The 13316-nt window shown below is 48.6% G+C and overlaps 1 pseudogene; it reads right to left on the reverse strand.

The window, feature by feature from the left end:
- Window positions 1-11756: 11756 nt before the first annotated feature.
- Window positions 11757-12455, reverse strand: LOC114004950 (high mobility group protein B1-like; annotated as a pseudogene).
- Between the last annotated feature and the right edge of the window lie 861 nt (window positions 12456-13316).

Genomic DNA, 13316 nt, shown 5'->3' on the forward strand with positions numbered 1-13316 from the left:
GGAAGAAACTGTTTCAAGAGACTACAGTTGGGGACCGGCAGGTGGTGTATTGACCACGTAGTTGACTGCAGTTTGTGTCCCGGATCTGGTGGCTTAAAACTCATGCCAGGCGCCTGTGCATGTGTACCAAGATCCCGAGAGGAGAATGGAGGAGAAGGGATTGTGGCATGGCCATCCTCCCTGGGGGGTGATTTCTCGCTTTCTGTCTTTCTGTCTCCATCTCTCTGGCAAGTGTGCGTGCCCTACAGCAAAAATCTCTTATTGGTAATTAAGGTACTAGAAACTCCCACATGGCTGACCACGGGTCCAGTCCTGGACTGGTAGCTTGCTTTCTCACTTTTCCTCTCTCTCTCTGTGTCTCTCTCTCTCTGGTCAAATTAAAATAAAGATAAATGAAGGAATAAATAAAATAAAATAAATCTTAAAAAAAATGAAAACAAGGGAACCAGCAGTTAGCGTAATGGCTATGTCGCTGGACTCCCACGTAGTCGACCATGGTTCATGTCCTGGACCCGGTGGCTTAAAACTCACGCCAGGCACGTGTGCATGCATGCCCAAGATCCCAAGAGGAGAATGGAGGAGAAGGGATTGTGGTGTGACCATCCCCCCTGGGGGGTGATTTCTCGCTTTCTGTCTCTATGTCTCTCTCTGTCTGTCTGGCGAGTGCACGCGCCCTATAGCGAAAAAACCTTCAAAAAAAAAAAAAGAAAAAGAAAACAAGACTGCTGATGTAAAAAGCTTATTTACTTCTCTCAGAAGAATGAGAGAGAGAGAGAGAGAAGCCCTGTCACTAGAACCTCCCACCACGATCTCCCCCAGCCCTACCGGCCAGCTGGGATGACAGGTGTGTGTCCGTGTGTAGCGGCCAACTCTGGAACTGGACCCCAGAATACCATCTTCCAGACGGACCCAAAGTCTCCTGAGCAGTGCATTGCTGCTAGGCCTCCACACTGACCCTAAGTATGATCATTTTTATTCAGGAGGGGAAAGACATTAAAATACTCAAAAACACAGACACGTCGCTGCAGTGACCAAACTGCTGGGAGGGGAGTGTTCAGTCAGCAGCAGATGGTCTCACCTCATAGAAAAATGTTTGATTTTCAAAGCCAAAATTCAGCAAATAAAAGGTGTTTTGAAGACATAAAGTGCAAGTCAATACGAATGATTAAAAACAGTGTGAAAGACGATCACCTCTTGTGTGTTTCTTGAAATTGTAAATTGAGGGTCAGCAGGTGGTGTGGTGGTGAAGGCGCTGGATTCCCACACGGCTGACTGCGGGGTTGGAGTCCTGGACCTAGCATTTGAAAAACACTCCAGGAATATGTGAGTCTGGGCCCCCACTCCTGAGAGGAGAATGGAGAATGGTCTGTGGCATGGCCATTCCTTGTGGGGGTGATTTCTCACTTTCCCTCTCTGTTTCTCTCCACTGAGCACATGTGTTCTATGGCAAAAGTCTTACCAAAAAAAGGGGGGGGGAGTATAACTTGAAGACTAATAACTGATCAAAGAAATTAAGTGAAATGAAGGAGAAAATCATGCAGTACGTAGGCTAGTAGTGAGAATCACTTGGGAAACATGGGGTTGTTTAAATGATGACAAGGAATGTAGCTTCAAAGTGATCCTTTGATGACGTGATGTAAACGTCACACTGCATGTTAGTACTCGGCCTTAGTCCCAGCCTCGAGGAAGCTGTGTAGGTGCAGCCGAGAATCGCATTATGAACAAGAGCCGATCAGCACTAGTGCCGTTCTTCGGGTTTTAAATGAATTTTTAAAAGTAGAAGTATCTGTTGGAAAAATGTTAACCAGGACAGGTACTTTCTGAAACCTTAAAAAAGAGAACATTAACTACAAGAACATTAGTCATTCAAAACAGAGGAAGAAGGAGAATATGTGTGTGTGAGAGAGAGAGAGGGAGAGAGAAAGTGCGGGAAAGAGAAAAGATGAAGAAACCATCAAAGAATTAATCAATGTAAATCTTGTAGATTAAAGAAATGACCTAAGTAAGAACATTTGTAACAATATTGGAAATAAATAAAAATTTCCTGTTAAGAGTACAAAGGCCCTTGGGGGGAAAAAAAAAAGAAAACACAAATTCCAGGAACCACTACAAAGCAAGAAGAGGTGGATGAAAAGAGAAGCATGGGTAAATACATACGAAAAAATAAGACCCATGTAAAGCAGAAATGCAGTATGTATGAATGAATTCATTTGTTCAAATACATTTACTGTAAGCCTACTATTATGTGCCCTGCCCAGCTCACGGTACTGGTGACCAGGCAGCATTGGAGCCTTGGCAATGACCAAGCTAACTATGTAACTCCAATAACATCCATCCAAATATTCTGTAGAAGTCTTACTTACAGAAATAGGATTTTCTGTATTGGGATTTTAAACATAAGGGCCCACCAGGTGGTATGGTGGGTAAGACACTGGACTCCCACATGGCCGACCACAGTTTGAGTCCCAGATTCAGTGGCTTGAAAATCACACCAAAATTCCAGGAGGAGAGTGGGGGAGAAGGGATTGTGGCATGGCCAGGCCCCCAGGGGGTGATTTCTCACTTTCCCTCTCATTGTCTCTCTCTGTCTCTCTCCACCGAGTACACGTGCCCTATGGCAAAAACCTAAAACAAAAAAAACAAAATATATACAGCAATCACCATGGCTGGCTCTGGGGTGCGGTCACATGGGAAGGTCCCAGGTTCGTGTCCTGAGGACTCTCTGCACACACGTGTGTGCCATGATCTTGGCTGGCCAAGGATGAAGGTGGATTGTGGCATGAGGACCCTGTTTGTAGTGCATGTCTGTCTCATAAGAGACATTTTAAAATATTTGTAAAATCTTTACTAGATAAAGGGATACGAAAATGGAAATAGATTGCTCCAAGTCTCAGCAACGACAGGGAAGACTCCAAACCTTGCCACTCGGGTAGCAGAGAAAGTGCTGTCTGCAAGATCTGTCTACACGCACATGGAGAGCACCAACCCCGGGTGGTGCTGCCCGGCACCCAGGCCAGCACACCGCGCTCTCTAGACGGCGCCCTGAGCTGAAGACGGTTCAGATGCCAACACTCACCCCAAACGTCCCCTCTCAGAAATAAACAGAAAAGTGAGGATGAAGCTAATTATCGGCCGTGGAGCACTGGTAACAAGACATCCCACGGCTCAAATCACAACCGGAAGACTTCAGGCACAGTGAGTGATCGGCTGCTGGGAATCTCCAGAACCACAGCTCGGCACCGCTCCCTGCGCTCAGGCTCTCGGTGTTCGAGGAAGCACGGAGCCGACTCCGAGAGGCCACCAGAGCGGCCACCCCGCTGCCCTTAGGAACAGAGTGGGAGAGCTCTGAGAACTAGGGCCCTGCGCAAGACCACTTTGAAATTGAAATAAGAGGGCCCGGAAGGAGATGGGTCACCGGTCAGGTCACTAGTCACCCTCACTGTCTCTGTCCCTTTCAAGACTTGGCTGACACCATGCCCACTGCAGATCCAGCTGGCATCGGGTGTCTAGACTGCCTCTGGGACACTCTCCATAAACTTTTGGTGTCAGGGAAAAGGGGGTAAAAGGGAGACGAAGGGCAGGCTCACCCCACCCCTCCTTCAGGTGAGCACATGTCTAAGCTTGGTGAAAACACACCAGAAGGGAAAGTGCAATCTCAGAGTCCACAAGTTCTTATCGATCACCAGGAGAAAACGAAAGTTTGGCTGAGCAGAGCCATTTCATTGGCCCTATTTTTAATGCTAAGTTCTGATGAAGTTTACTGACATTCAGGGCTGAGGTTTAAACCACCTCTAATTACAAGCATGGACACAGTAGTGGGGGTGAGGGTGTCACCTGCCCAGCCATCGGGGCCCCTCCAGGACTTGGAGAGGTGGGGCCATCCCCGCCTGCCCAGGCTCCAGGAATGAACTGAGTTGTAACGCCTGAAGTCCGCCCCGTGGAACTGTGCCTGCTCACCAGGTGCTCCGGGTCAGGCAGGGCCACCGGATGGACTATGGACAAGGATATCGGGAGTGTGGAGGATGGTGAGCTGGATCCCAGCCATGGGTTTACGGGGCTGGAGGACATTCAGAGGTTCTAAGACCAGCAGTGGGATGGGTGGGATGGAAGGTGGTGGATGGGCAGGAAGGGCCAGTTTGGAGGTCCCAGCCCTGAGCTGAGAAGGGACTGAGGGAGGAAGGGAGAACAAGGAGGCCAGTTAGGACACTGTTGGAAATGCCCAGGAGGGTACTGCCTTGGCCAAGGGAGGCAGTCAGTACGGCGGAGCAGGACAGAGGTGACGTGCCCAGGGCCTGGGGCTGGCTGAGGCTGGGGTGGGTCACAGCAGCAAGACCCTGCTGGTGGTGGTTCTCTTTTTCTCTTTGGCTCCTGGAAAATGTAAATAAATACCCTTTTTTAAAAGGCCAACTTTGGGGCCGACAGGTGGCGTGGTGGTTAAGGGTACTGGACTCCCACATGGTCAACTATGGTTCGAGGCCCAGACCTGGCAGCTTGCTTTCTCTCTCACTCTGTCCCTCTCTGGTCAAATTAAAATAAATAAAGAAAAAAGAAAGAAAGAGAGAGAGAGAAAGAGTTAAATACAAAAATTCCTTTTTTTTTTTAAAAAAAAAAGTCAACCAGTGGTGTGGTGATTAAGATAGATGGTCCCCACATCACTGACTGCATGGTTCGAGTTTCTGACCTGGTGGCTTGAGCAACACGCAGAGCACACATGTGTGTGTGTGTGCACACGCATGTGTCCAAAATACCAAAGGAGAATGGAGAAGAGGGGAACAAAGGACAACCATTCCCTACCGGGGGTGCTTTCTCTCTTCGTCACTCTCTGATAAGCACACGCACCTTCCAGCAAAATGACAAAAAGGCAAGCTTCTGTAAAATGAGATGGACCCCTGTGGGACAGCTCGTGTGTAACACAGACCCCGAGCCAACAGTGCCAGCTGAGAGGACACTCCCAGGCAGAGGTCAGGCCCCCGAGCAGGAGGAGCAGGAGGGCCTGGGTGGGAGAGGCCTCCCGTGGTGCTGACCTCTAGACAGGTGCCTGGAGGGTGAGCGACTTGGTGTGGGGGCGAGGGGGCGTTCGGAGATGGGTATGAGCCTGAGAGACACGCTGGAGGATGGCAGCTTCTGAAAGGATGTGAGGAGACCTCCGTGAGCCATGAGGCAGTCGAGGGCAGGGGGTGCTGGTGGGCTGAGCACAGAATCATGGTCTTACTCCAGGCGCCGGGGAGAAGCTGTAGGAATCACCATGTCAGAGCAAACTAGATGAAATCGCCATTTTAAGTATTTTTCTTTTATTTATTGATGATTTGGACGACAGGCTCTTGCCATGTCACCATCCGCCAGCCTCAGCCTCCTCCTGGGGGCACAGGTGTGCTCCACCACACTCGACTCTTTCAGGCAGGGCCTCCCCATGTTGCCCAGGTCGGCCTCAAGTTCACCATCCTCCTGCCACGGCCTCCCCAAGTCACTGGGACTCTAGGAATGTCCACTGAGCCCAGGTGTAGGTTAGCCTGGACTCAATTCGGGCTCCCGTTCTGCTGGTCAAACAGTAGCCAATATCAGCCACTCCTTATGGCTCCCCCCCGTATTTCCAAAGGACTCTTCAGCCTGACCCACCCAGGTTTGAACTTCATTAGGAATCATTCATTCCATGGCAATTCCCCCCCTTCCTCCCCTGGGAGGGAGTCGGGCACCACAGGAGTGGAGGCTGAGAACCATGGTGGTGTGGTCAACTGGGCTCAGTGCCCTTTCCTGGAGCAGTGGTGTCATAGCATCGCACCCACCTTCCTTCAAGCACAGGGGCTGCTCCTCAGCTGACCGCTGCCCCAGGGCCAGGGGACGACGACTTTCCTGCCTGGCATGGCTGTGCTCACGGTGGAGGGGACCCTAGGATTTTCAGGGAAAGGACTAGCCAGTTCCCTCCCCAAGCCTAGCCACTGGCCCTCGTCCTCGGCTTTCTGACAGTGCGTCATATGCGACAGGACAATTCGGGTCACAGCTCAACCGAACATGGCCACGTGGAGACGTTTCCTCTCCCATCTGCCAGCACACACAGGGCTCTTGGAGCAAGGGAGAGCGGACAGACCAGGCCCAATGCGTGGGCGAGTCACGCCTGAGACAGAAAACCATCATTTCCCAAGTACCCTTTATCCGGGGCCTTTCAGAAACATCAGAGACGACACCTGTCAAGCCCACTGTGTGCTCAGACCCGGGAACTGGAGCCCCCGAGCTTCCCTGAGTGGGGGAGACCTGAGCAGGGGTGGGGGCTTTCCTGCCTCGACTAGCGCCCGATCCGGAGTGCTCAGAGTCCCCTGGTCACACCCTGGGGTGGGGGCTTTTGCTGTGCCAAGTACAACATGGCCGTCAGGATGACGTGAGAAACTACGAGGGCACGGGGTGGGTTCTTGATTCATCGGGTAGGGGGATGACAGGGCGGGGGAGTTCTCGGCTCACCTTGGCTCATGCTCTGTGCCCACCTCGAAGTCACGCCTGGCACCAAGTCATTTTGCTAGAAAAGTGCCCAAGTCCACCATGCTGTCACGAAAACAAAATGAGTGATTTTTTTTTTTTTTGAGAGGTTTTCGCTATAGGGCGCGTGCATTCACCAGACAGAGAGAGAGAGACAGAGAGACAGAAAGCGAGAAATCACCCCCCAGGGGGGATGGTCACGCCATAATCCCTTCTCCTCTTGGGATCTTGGGCACACATGCACACACGCCCGGCGTGAGTTTTAAGCCACTGGGTCCGGGATGTGAACCGCGGTAGACTATGTGGGAGTCCAGCGACATAGCCATTACGCTAACTGCTGGTCCCCAAAATGAGCGATTTTAGGAGAAGTCGGAGATGGTGCACCTGGCTGCCAAACCCCACAGTCTCAGTCTCTTCCTTTCCTGAAGGCCCTTCCACCGAGCCCTACCCCCTCATCCTTTCTCAGGTCCCCCGACTGCGTATCGCGGTCAGCAAAACAGAAGCCAAGCACGGAGCTCGCTCCTTCCTCGGCCCCTTGGAAGCCCCTTGGCGAGGATCTGGGAGGATGGAGTGAGGCGGGTGAGCAAGGTTCAAGCTACCAAGTACTCACCTACACAGCTGGCCTCTTCCTAGAGATGCTCCACGTGGCCCACGCCACGTTATTAACCTTCCCGAGGAAAGAATCCGGAGAGGTCAGCTCCCATGGCGGTGAAGCACCAGAAGGACGGCATGCAGACACTCAGCCACCATCCTGCAGGACGCCGCCCAGGTTCAGGGTGCCTTGGAGAACAGCCTGCTCAGTGGCAGAGGGAAGGCGTTACCAGGAAAGTGCTGGCCTGGCAGAGCCCACGATTCTGAGACTGTTCCATTCTAATAGCATCAATGCAAGGGGAATTGAAATGTAGAGAGGAGAAAGAGCCAGAGGACAGACAGAAGAGAAATGAATGCGCGGTTGGGGTGTTTGCGGTCTGTGCTTCCCTGTCACCAATTGAAGGACAAGGGAACAAGCTGTTTATTAGAGGGAGAGAGAGAGAGACATTCCACAGGACAGGCCAGAGCCCAGGGAGGCAAGGAGGCCCGTTTCCTTCTGGGGTTCCTTTTTATCCTGTTTAGTGCCTTTGGTTAGTCAAAATAGTTGCCCAAGGTTTTCTCCAGCTTGCTTTTTTTTTTTTTCTTTTTTTTTTTTCTAGCCTGAAAACAACCGCTGTTTATTAACTGGCCAGATTACAGAAATAACCATGGTGGATACTTTAGTTCATCCTTCTGATAAGCCTGTGGGCGGGACCTTCCCTGTCACCAGCCTCCCCACCTTCTACAAAATGGGTGTCTTTTTCTTCTTTCCACCTCCAGGACTACTTACTTTGTAACATTCCCCCAGCTCCCAAAGTGAAGTGGGGAAACAAAGATAAAAAGTAGCAAGGGAGCCCTTCAAATAACCAGCTTGCTATGTTTTGTTTTTCTTTGTTTCCTCCTTTGATTGTGAAAGTCTGGCGAATGTTACAAAGACCTCGGTTCTATGACCCTCCTTAACCCCAGTGTTCTGGTTCCCTAACCAACACCTAACACAGCCCATGCTCCGGAAGAGTCGGGATGCAGAGTCCTGGTGCCCCGAGGCCCTGGTGGCGTGCTCCTTTTCTTGCAAGGAATATGCTTAGAGACAGAACTGTTCACCACTGTGGGTTTGTGGGGTGTATCCCTCAGAAAAAATGATGAGAATACTGAATGGAAGGCAAAAAGCCAGAGCTCAGGGGGCCACATCTCAATCGCATGGGGACTGTGTGTGATCTAGGTCCTGTCCCTCCCCTCACTTCCTGTATTGATGAATTTGTGGCTCCTGAGCCCTGGATCCAAGGCTGAGCCGTCCCACATGAAGCGCACTGGTCACAAGGCAGCATCTATTAAAGTGCTGGAGAGCTGAGGAGGTGTTTAAGTCCTCAACCTCGCCATGCAGTTTTGGTAATTTTGAGAATTGACTTGACTGGGGTAACGAGCCCACCCAACCACAGGCGAAGATCTGTAAAGAAACGATTGCATTCTGCTTTAAGGGATTCTGACTATAAATAGAGAAGATGAAAAATGTGTGTGCTGGGCGGGGGAGGGAGGGATGAGAACTGTGCTAAGAATGAAGGGGAAGCCAGCAGATGGTGTAGTGGTTACATCACTGCACTCCCACATGGCTGACCGTGGTTCGGGTCCCGGACCTGGCAGCTTGATATTCAGGCCCAGTGCATGTGCTTGGGTGCACAAAATCCCAAGAAGAGAATGGCGGAGGGGGAATTGTGGCCCCCCCCATGAGGAGTGATTTCTCACTTCTCACTTTCTGCCTCCCCGGTGAATAACACATGTGCCCTATAGTAAAAATATCTCTCTCAAAAAAAAAAAAACAGGGGGAGGGAATACAAATAATTTCTAAGCACAGAAGGAGCCAACTCTCCCAACTCTGAACCACTGTTCCCAAAACCCAAACAAAAAGATTTTATTTGGAAAATAAAGCCAACAGCAGTACACACACAATGCATTCACACACACACACACACACAACAAAACAAAACAAAAAATGCAAAATAGCGAAATACTTGGATTTATATTGTTGAGAACACAACAGAAATAGCGAGTGGGAAGTATTGAGCATGTGGCCTGCATGCAGAGAAAGGTAAACTCACACACTGTTGGGATGTCAGTCAGTGTGGCTGTCATGGGAACCAGTGTGGCGGGGCCTCCACTACGCACGGAGCTGCAGAATGAACTCCCAGACAGATAGACAAAGAACAGGGGACCAGCGCATCTGCACCCCAATGCTTATCACAGCACTATTCACGATCGTCAGGTATGGAGTCAACCTAAGTGTCCGTCAGCCACCGATGGGTAGAGAAAATGTGATATAAGTGCATACACACACACACACACACACACACCCGGGAATATTAGTCAGCTCTTAAAAACATTTTCTTCTTTCATCATCTGAGGAAAATGGGCAAGTGAAATAAGCCAGGCACATAGACCTGCCTTGTAGCCTAGAGTTTAAGAAAGCTGGACCCCGGGACTAGCAGATAGCATGGTTTGACCATGGTTTGAGTCCATGGTTTGACCATGGTTTGAGTCCAGGACCCAGCAGCTTAAAACTCACACTGGGCACATGTGCGTGCATGCCCAAGATCCCAAGAGGAGAATAGAGAAGGGATTATAGTGTGACCATCCCCCCTAGGGGGCAATTTCTTGTTTCTTGTTTCCTGTCTCCTGTCTCTGTCTCTCTCGTGTGCACCTGCACCCTATAGTGAAAATCCCTATAATAAATAAATATGAAAGCTGGATCTAACATGGATGACCTCAATGGGATGAGATGTGTCTCTCAGGATTTGCAAGTGTAGGGAGAGGAGAATTCATGGATGGGCTGACAGGTCAGGCCCCTGGGGCAAGGCTGGCTGTACAGGGAAGCCCTGTTTTAGAGGAACGGCAGGACTGAGCAGTCCTCCTCCTGATGAAGGCCTCTGGCTTCATCAAGGGCCAAGTGCTAGCTAGAGGCCTGATCTCCAGAGACGTTAGGATGGAAGTGGTGGGACCAGAAGAATCAGCTACTCTCAGCTGAACGTCCCTTTGAGAATAAGGAACAGAACCCACTGGCCTGCCTGCTGGGGTGTTATTAAAAAGGTACCACACATACATTAGGACTTCAGAGGTTTTCAAATAAGTTACAGAACACCTGAGCTTATGACTTCAAACCATAGTACAAAAATTTCTAAAGTTGGTGGAGAAATTCTGTTTTAAAAATACGATATAATTTGAAGAAAAAACATAGAGCTTTTTATAAACCAAGTTATAAAATAAGCTTTTGAAATAAGCTTTTGGAAGGCTTGGCAAGGTTAGCAAAGAAGGCCAAATTCCCTACAGCTCAGGTCAACAGAAATCTGTGACAAGGCTTAAAGTCATTGGGGTGAACTTTATACACAGAGCCTTCCATGAAAAGCTTCCGGTGGGAGCGCTAGAAATTATTTTCATTTCATTGATATATTTATAAAATGTATGCTCACATCAAATGCACATGTGCACACACACACACTGAATAGCTAGCACCCAACTCAGCCACACTTAGAATAGCACCTGTATTTGTTGTTTGGATAGGGAGAAAATGCCAGGGAAGTGTTCTAAAGAAGGGACTTGGATAATAGAAATGGGAAAACAAATTCTTTACGGGTGTTGACCTGGACCCAAGGAATATCATTCATGCTACCTCTTGGACTCATATTTGAGGTCTGTCTTCTGGAAGTTTCTGTGGCTTCTTCCCAATTCCATGAAAGTAGCATCATAATGCACATGAGCCTTGGCCAACAATCAGGAGATCTGGGTCCTAGGACTCTAACACTGGGGAAGACTTGCTTTCTGTTTTTTTTTTTTTTTTAAATTATTTATTTAATTTTGTTTTATTTATCATTACTTTGCTTTCTAATTTTCTACAGGGCATGCAAGCTCACCAGAGAAATACAGAGACAGTGAGAAAGAGAGAGAGAGAGGGAAAGTGAGAAAGCAAGCCGCCAGGTCCAGGACTCAACTGTGGTTGACCATGTGGGAGTCCAGCACTGCAACCACCATGCCACCTGCTGGCCCCTCTATCTGTTTTGTTTTTATTATTTATTTTTATAAATATAAGTATTTAAAACATTCCCTTTCAAGAGGTCAATTATATGATGGAGCCACCACAAAGACAACCACCCCTTCTCCTACCAACACTCTCCAATGGGATGTTTCAGCTTCTCCATCACAAAATGGGACCCCTCTCCTTTCCTTGGGTCTAGACTCATTTTATGACTTGGCCTTGGCCAACAAAACACAGCAGAGGTGATGCGTGTGTGCCAATTTATTCTTTTTAATTTTAAAAATAAAGTGTATATACTTACAAGCATTCAGAATGTCAACAAAACAGCTGCAACTTTTTTTTTCCTTTTTTTGCAATCAGAGTGGTATTCAGTTAACAGAACAACAATTATTTAGTATCAGCTGCATCAGAGATGATGGAAAATGAGAAAAATGACCATCTCCATGTAGAACTCATTTGTGCTTGCACCCAGAAGAACCTGCTTTGAATTCCATGCCAGTTTACAACCCCATACGCCCCAGGCAGGGTTAGTGGCTATTAAAAATACCACCAGGACAGGGCTATCTAATGACACATTAAACAGCGTGTTAACTATGCAAAAAAAAAAAAAAAACTGTACATATAGTTTAAAAACAAATCTTAACAGCCTTACGTTTCAAATTTTTTCTCAAAAAGGAGTGAGTTGTGTACAGGAGGGTTAAATGCGGGTAGAGAAAGGGAGAAACACTGCATCTTCTTTATTTCCATCCTCTTCATCTTCCTCCGGTCCTCATCTTCATCTTCTTCGTCTACCTCCGCCTTTTTCTTGCCTTTCTCAGCCTCGACAACTCCCTTTTTGCTGCATCAGACTTTCCTTTAGCTCGGCATGCGGTAATATCCTTTCCATATTTTTCTTTCAGCTCAGCAGCCTTGTTCCCGTAAGGCCATTTATGGTCCGCAGCAGTGCTATTCCACGTCTCCCCCAGTGTCTCTGCAACATCACCAACGGGTAGGCCAGGATGTTCTGCTTTGATTTTGGGGTGATACTCAGAATAGAACAAGAAAAAGACCGAAGGAGGCCTCTTGGGTGTTTTAAAGTATTTAGAGGAATAAATATTGCAGGGCTGAGCAGGACTGAGCAGTTGGGATCCTAGAACTTCTTCTTTGTTTCCCCTTTAGGAGGGATATAGGTTTTCATTTCTCTTTCATAACAGGCCTTGTCTGCCTTGGCCATATCTTCAAACTTCTCTTTCTCTTTAGCAGACATGGCCTTCCACCTCTCTGAGCACTCCTTGGAAAACTCTGAGAAGTTGACTGAAGCATGTGAGTGCTTCTTGCACTGCTCCCAGCAAGTTTGGACAAAGAATGCATATGATGGCATTTTGTCTCTTGGCTTCTTAGGATCCCCTTTGCCTGTGTTTAGTCATCTTTCCTCCATGAGGCACAGAGTCACGCAGGACCCACTGGGCTCTTGCTCTGGCGCCATCTCTGTGGAGCTCGATGTACTGCAATGGCTGTGAGAGGGCCAGCCGGTCCCAGCACTGTATGTGCGAACTTCAAACTCAGGCTTCAACACACCTTGCATGTCTCCCTGTTTCTCTTGGAACTCTGCCCAGCTGTCATACGTGCATGGCCGAGCCAGCTGTGGAGGCTGAGAGACTGTGTGGAGGGACAAGTCCACCAGGAGGCCACTGCAGACCAGCCAACCCCAGGGAACCTGGGAGCTGCCTGCAGAGTCCTGGATGAGCTCACGCAAAATCAGAAAAGCCACGCAGGTGAGTCTCACTTAAACTGAGGATCCATAGAACTGTTGTCTAAATAAGTTTTTGTTATAACCACTAGAGTCTGGGTGATGTGTTACACATCAAAATCACACTGATAGTCACCCTAGTTCCAGTCGATACTGCGTCTGTACCTGTCCCTGTGAATTCAGGTAACCCCCTAAGTGGTGTGGGTAGAGTGAATAAATTTTGTCAAGAAGTACATAATGCCTGTATTCATTTCTTAAATTGCTATAAGAACAGTAGTGTCTCAAAACAATTCAATGTATTCTCTTACAGTTCTGGAAGCTGGAAGTCCAAAACCATTTTCCACGGGCTAATGTTTAAGCATTGGCAGAGTTAGTGCCTTCTGGAGGTGGCTTGTGAACCCTTCTCACAGAATCCCAACTTCTGACAACACGACCAAACCCTATGGAAGTACCCTCCGCCCTCCACCACCTCATGTACATGCACACACCCCATTATGAATAAAGAAAAAATAATTAAGGAGCCAGCAG

The sequence above is a fragment of the Tupaia chinensis genome, unplaced genomic scaffold (assembly GCF_000334495.1).
Source record: "Tupaia chinensis unplaced genomic scaffold, TupChi_1.0 Scaffold140548_1, whole genome shotgun sequence".
NCBI classification, from domain to species: Eukaryota; Metazoa; Chordata; class Mammalia; order Scandentia; family Tupaiidae; genus Tupaia; species Tupaia belangeri.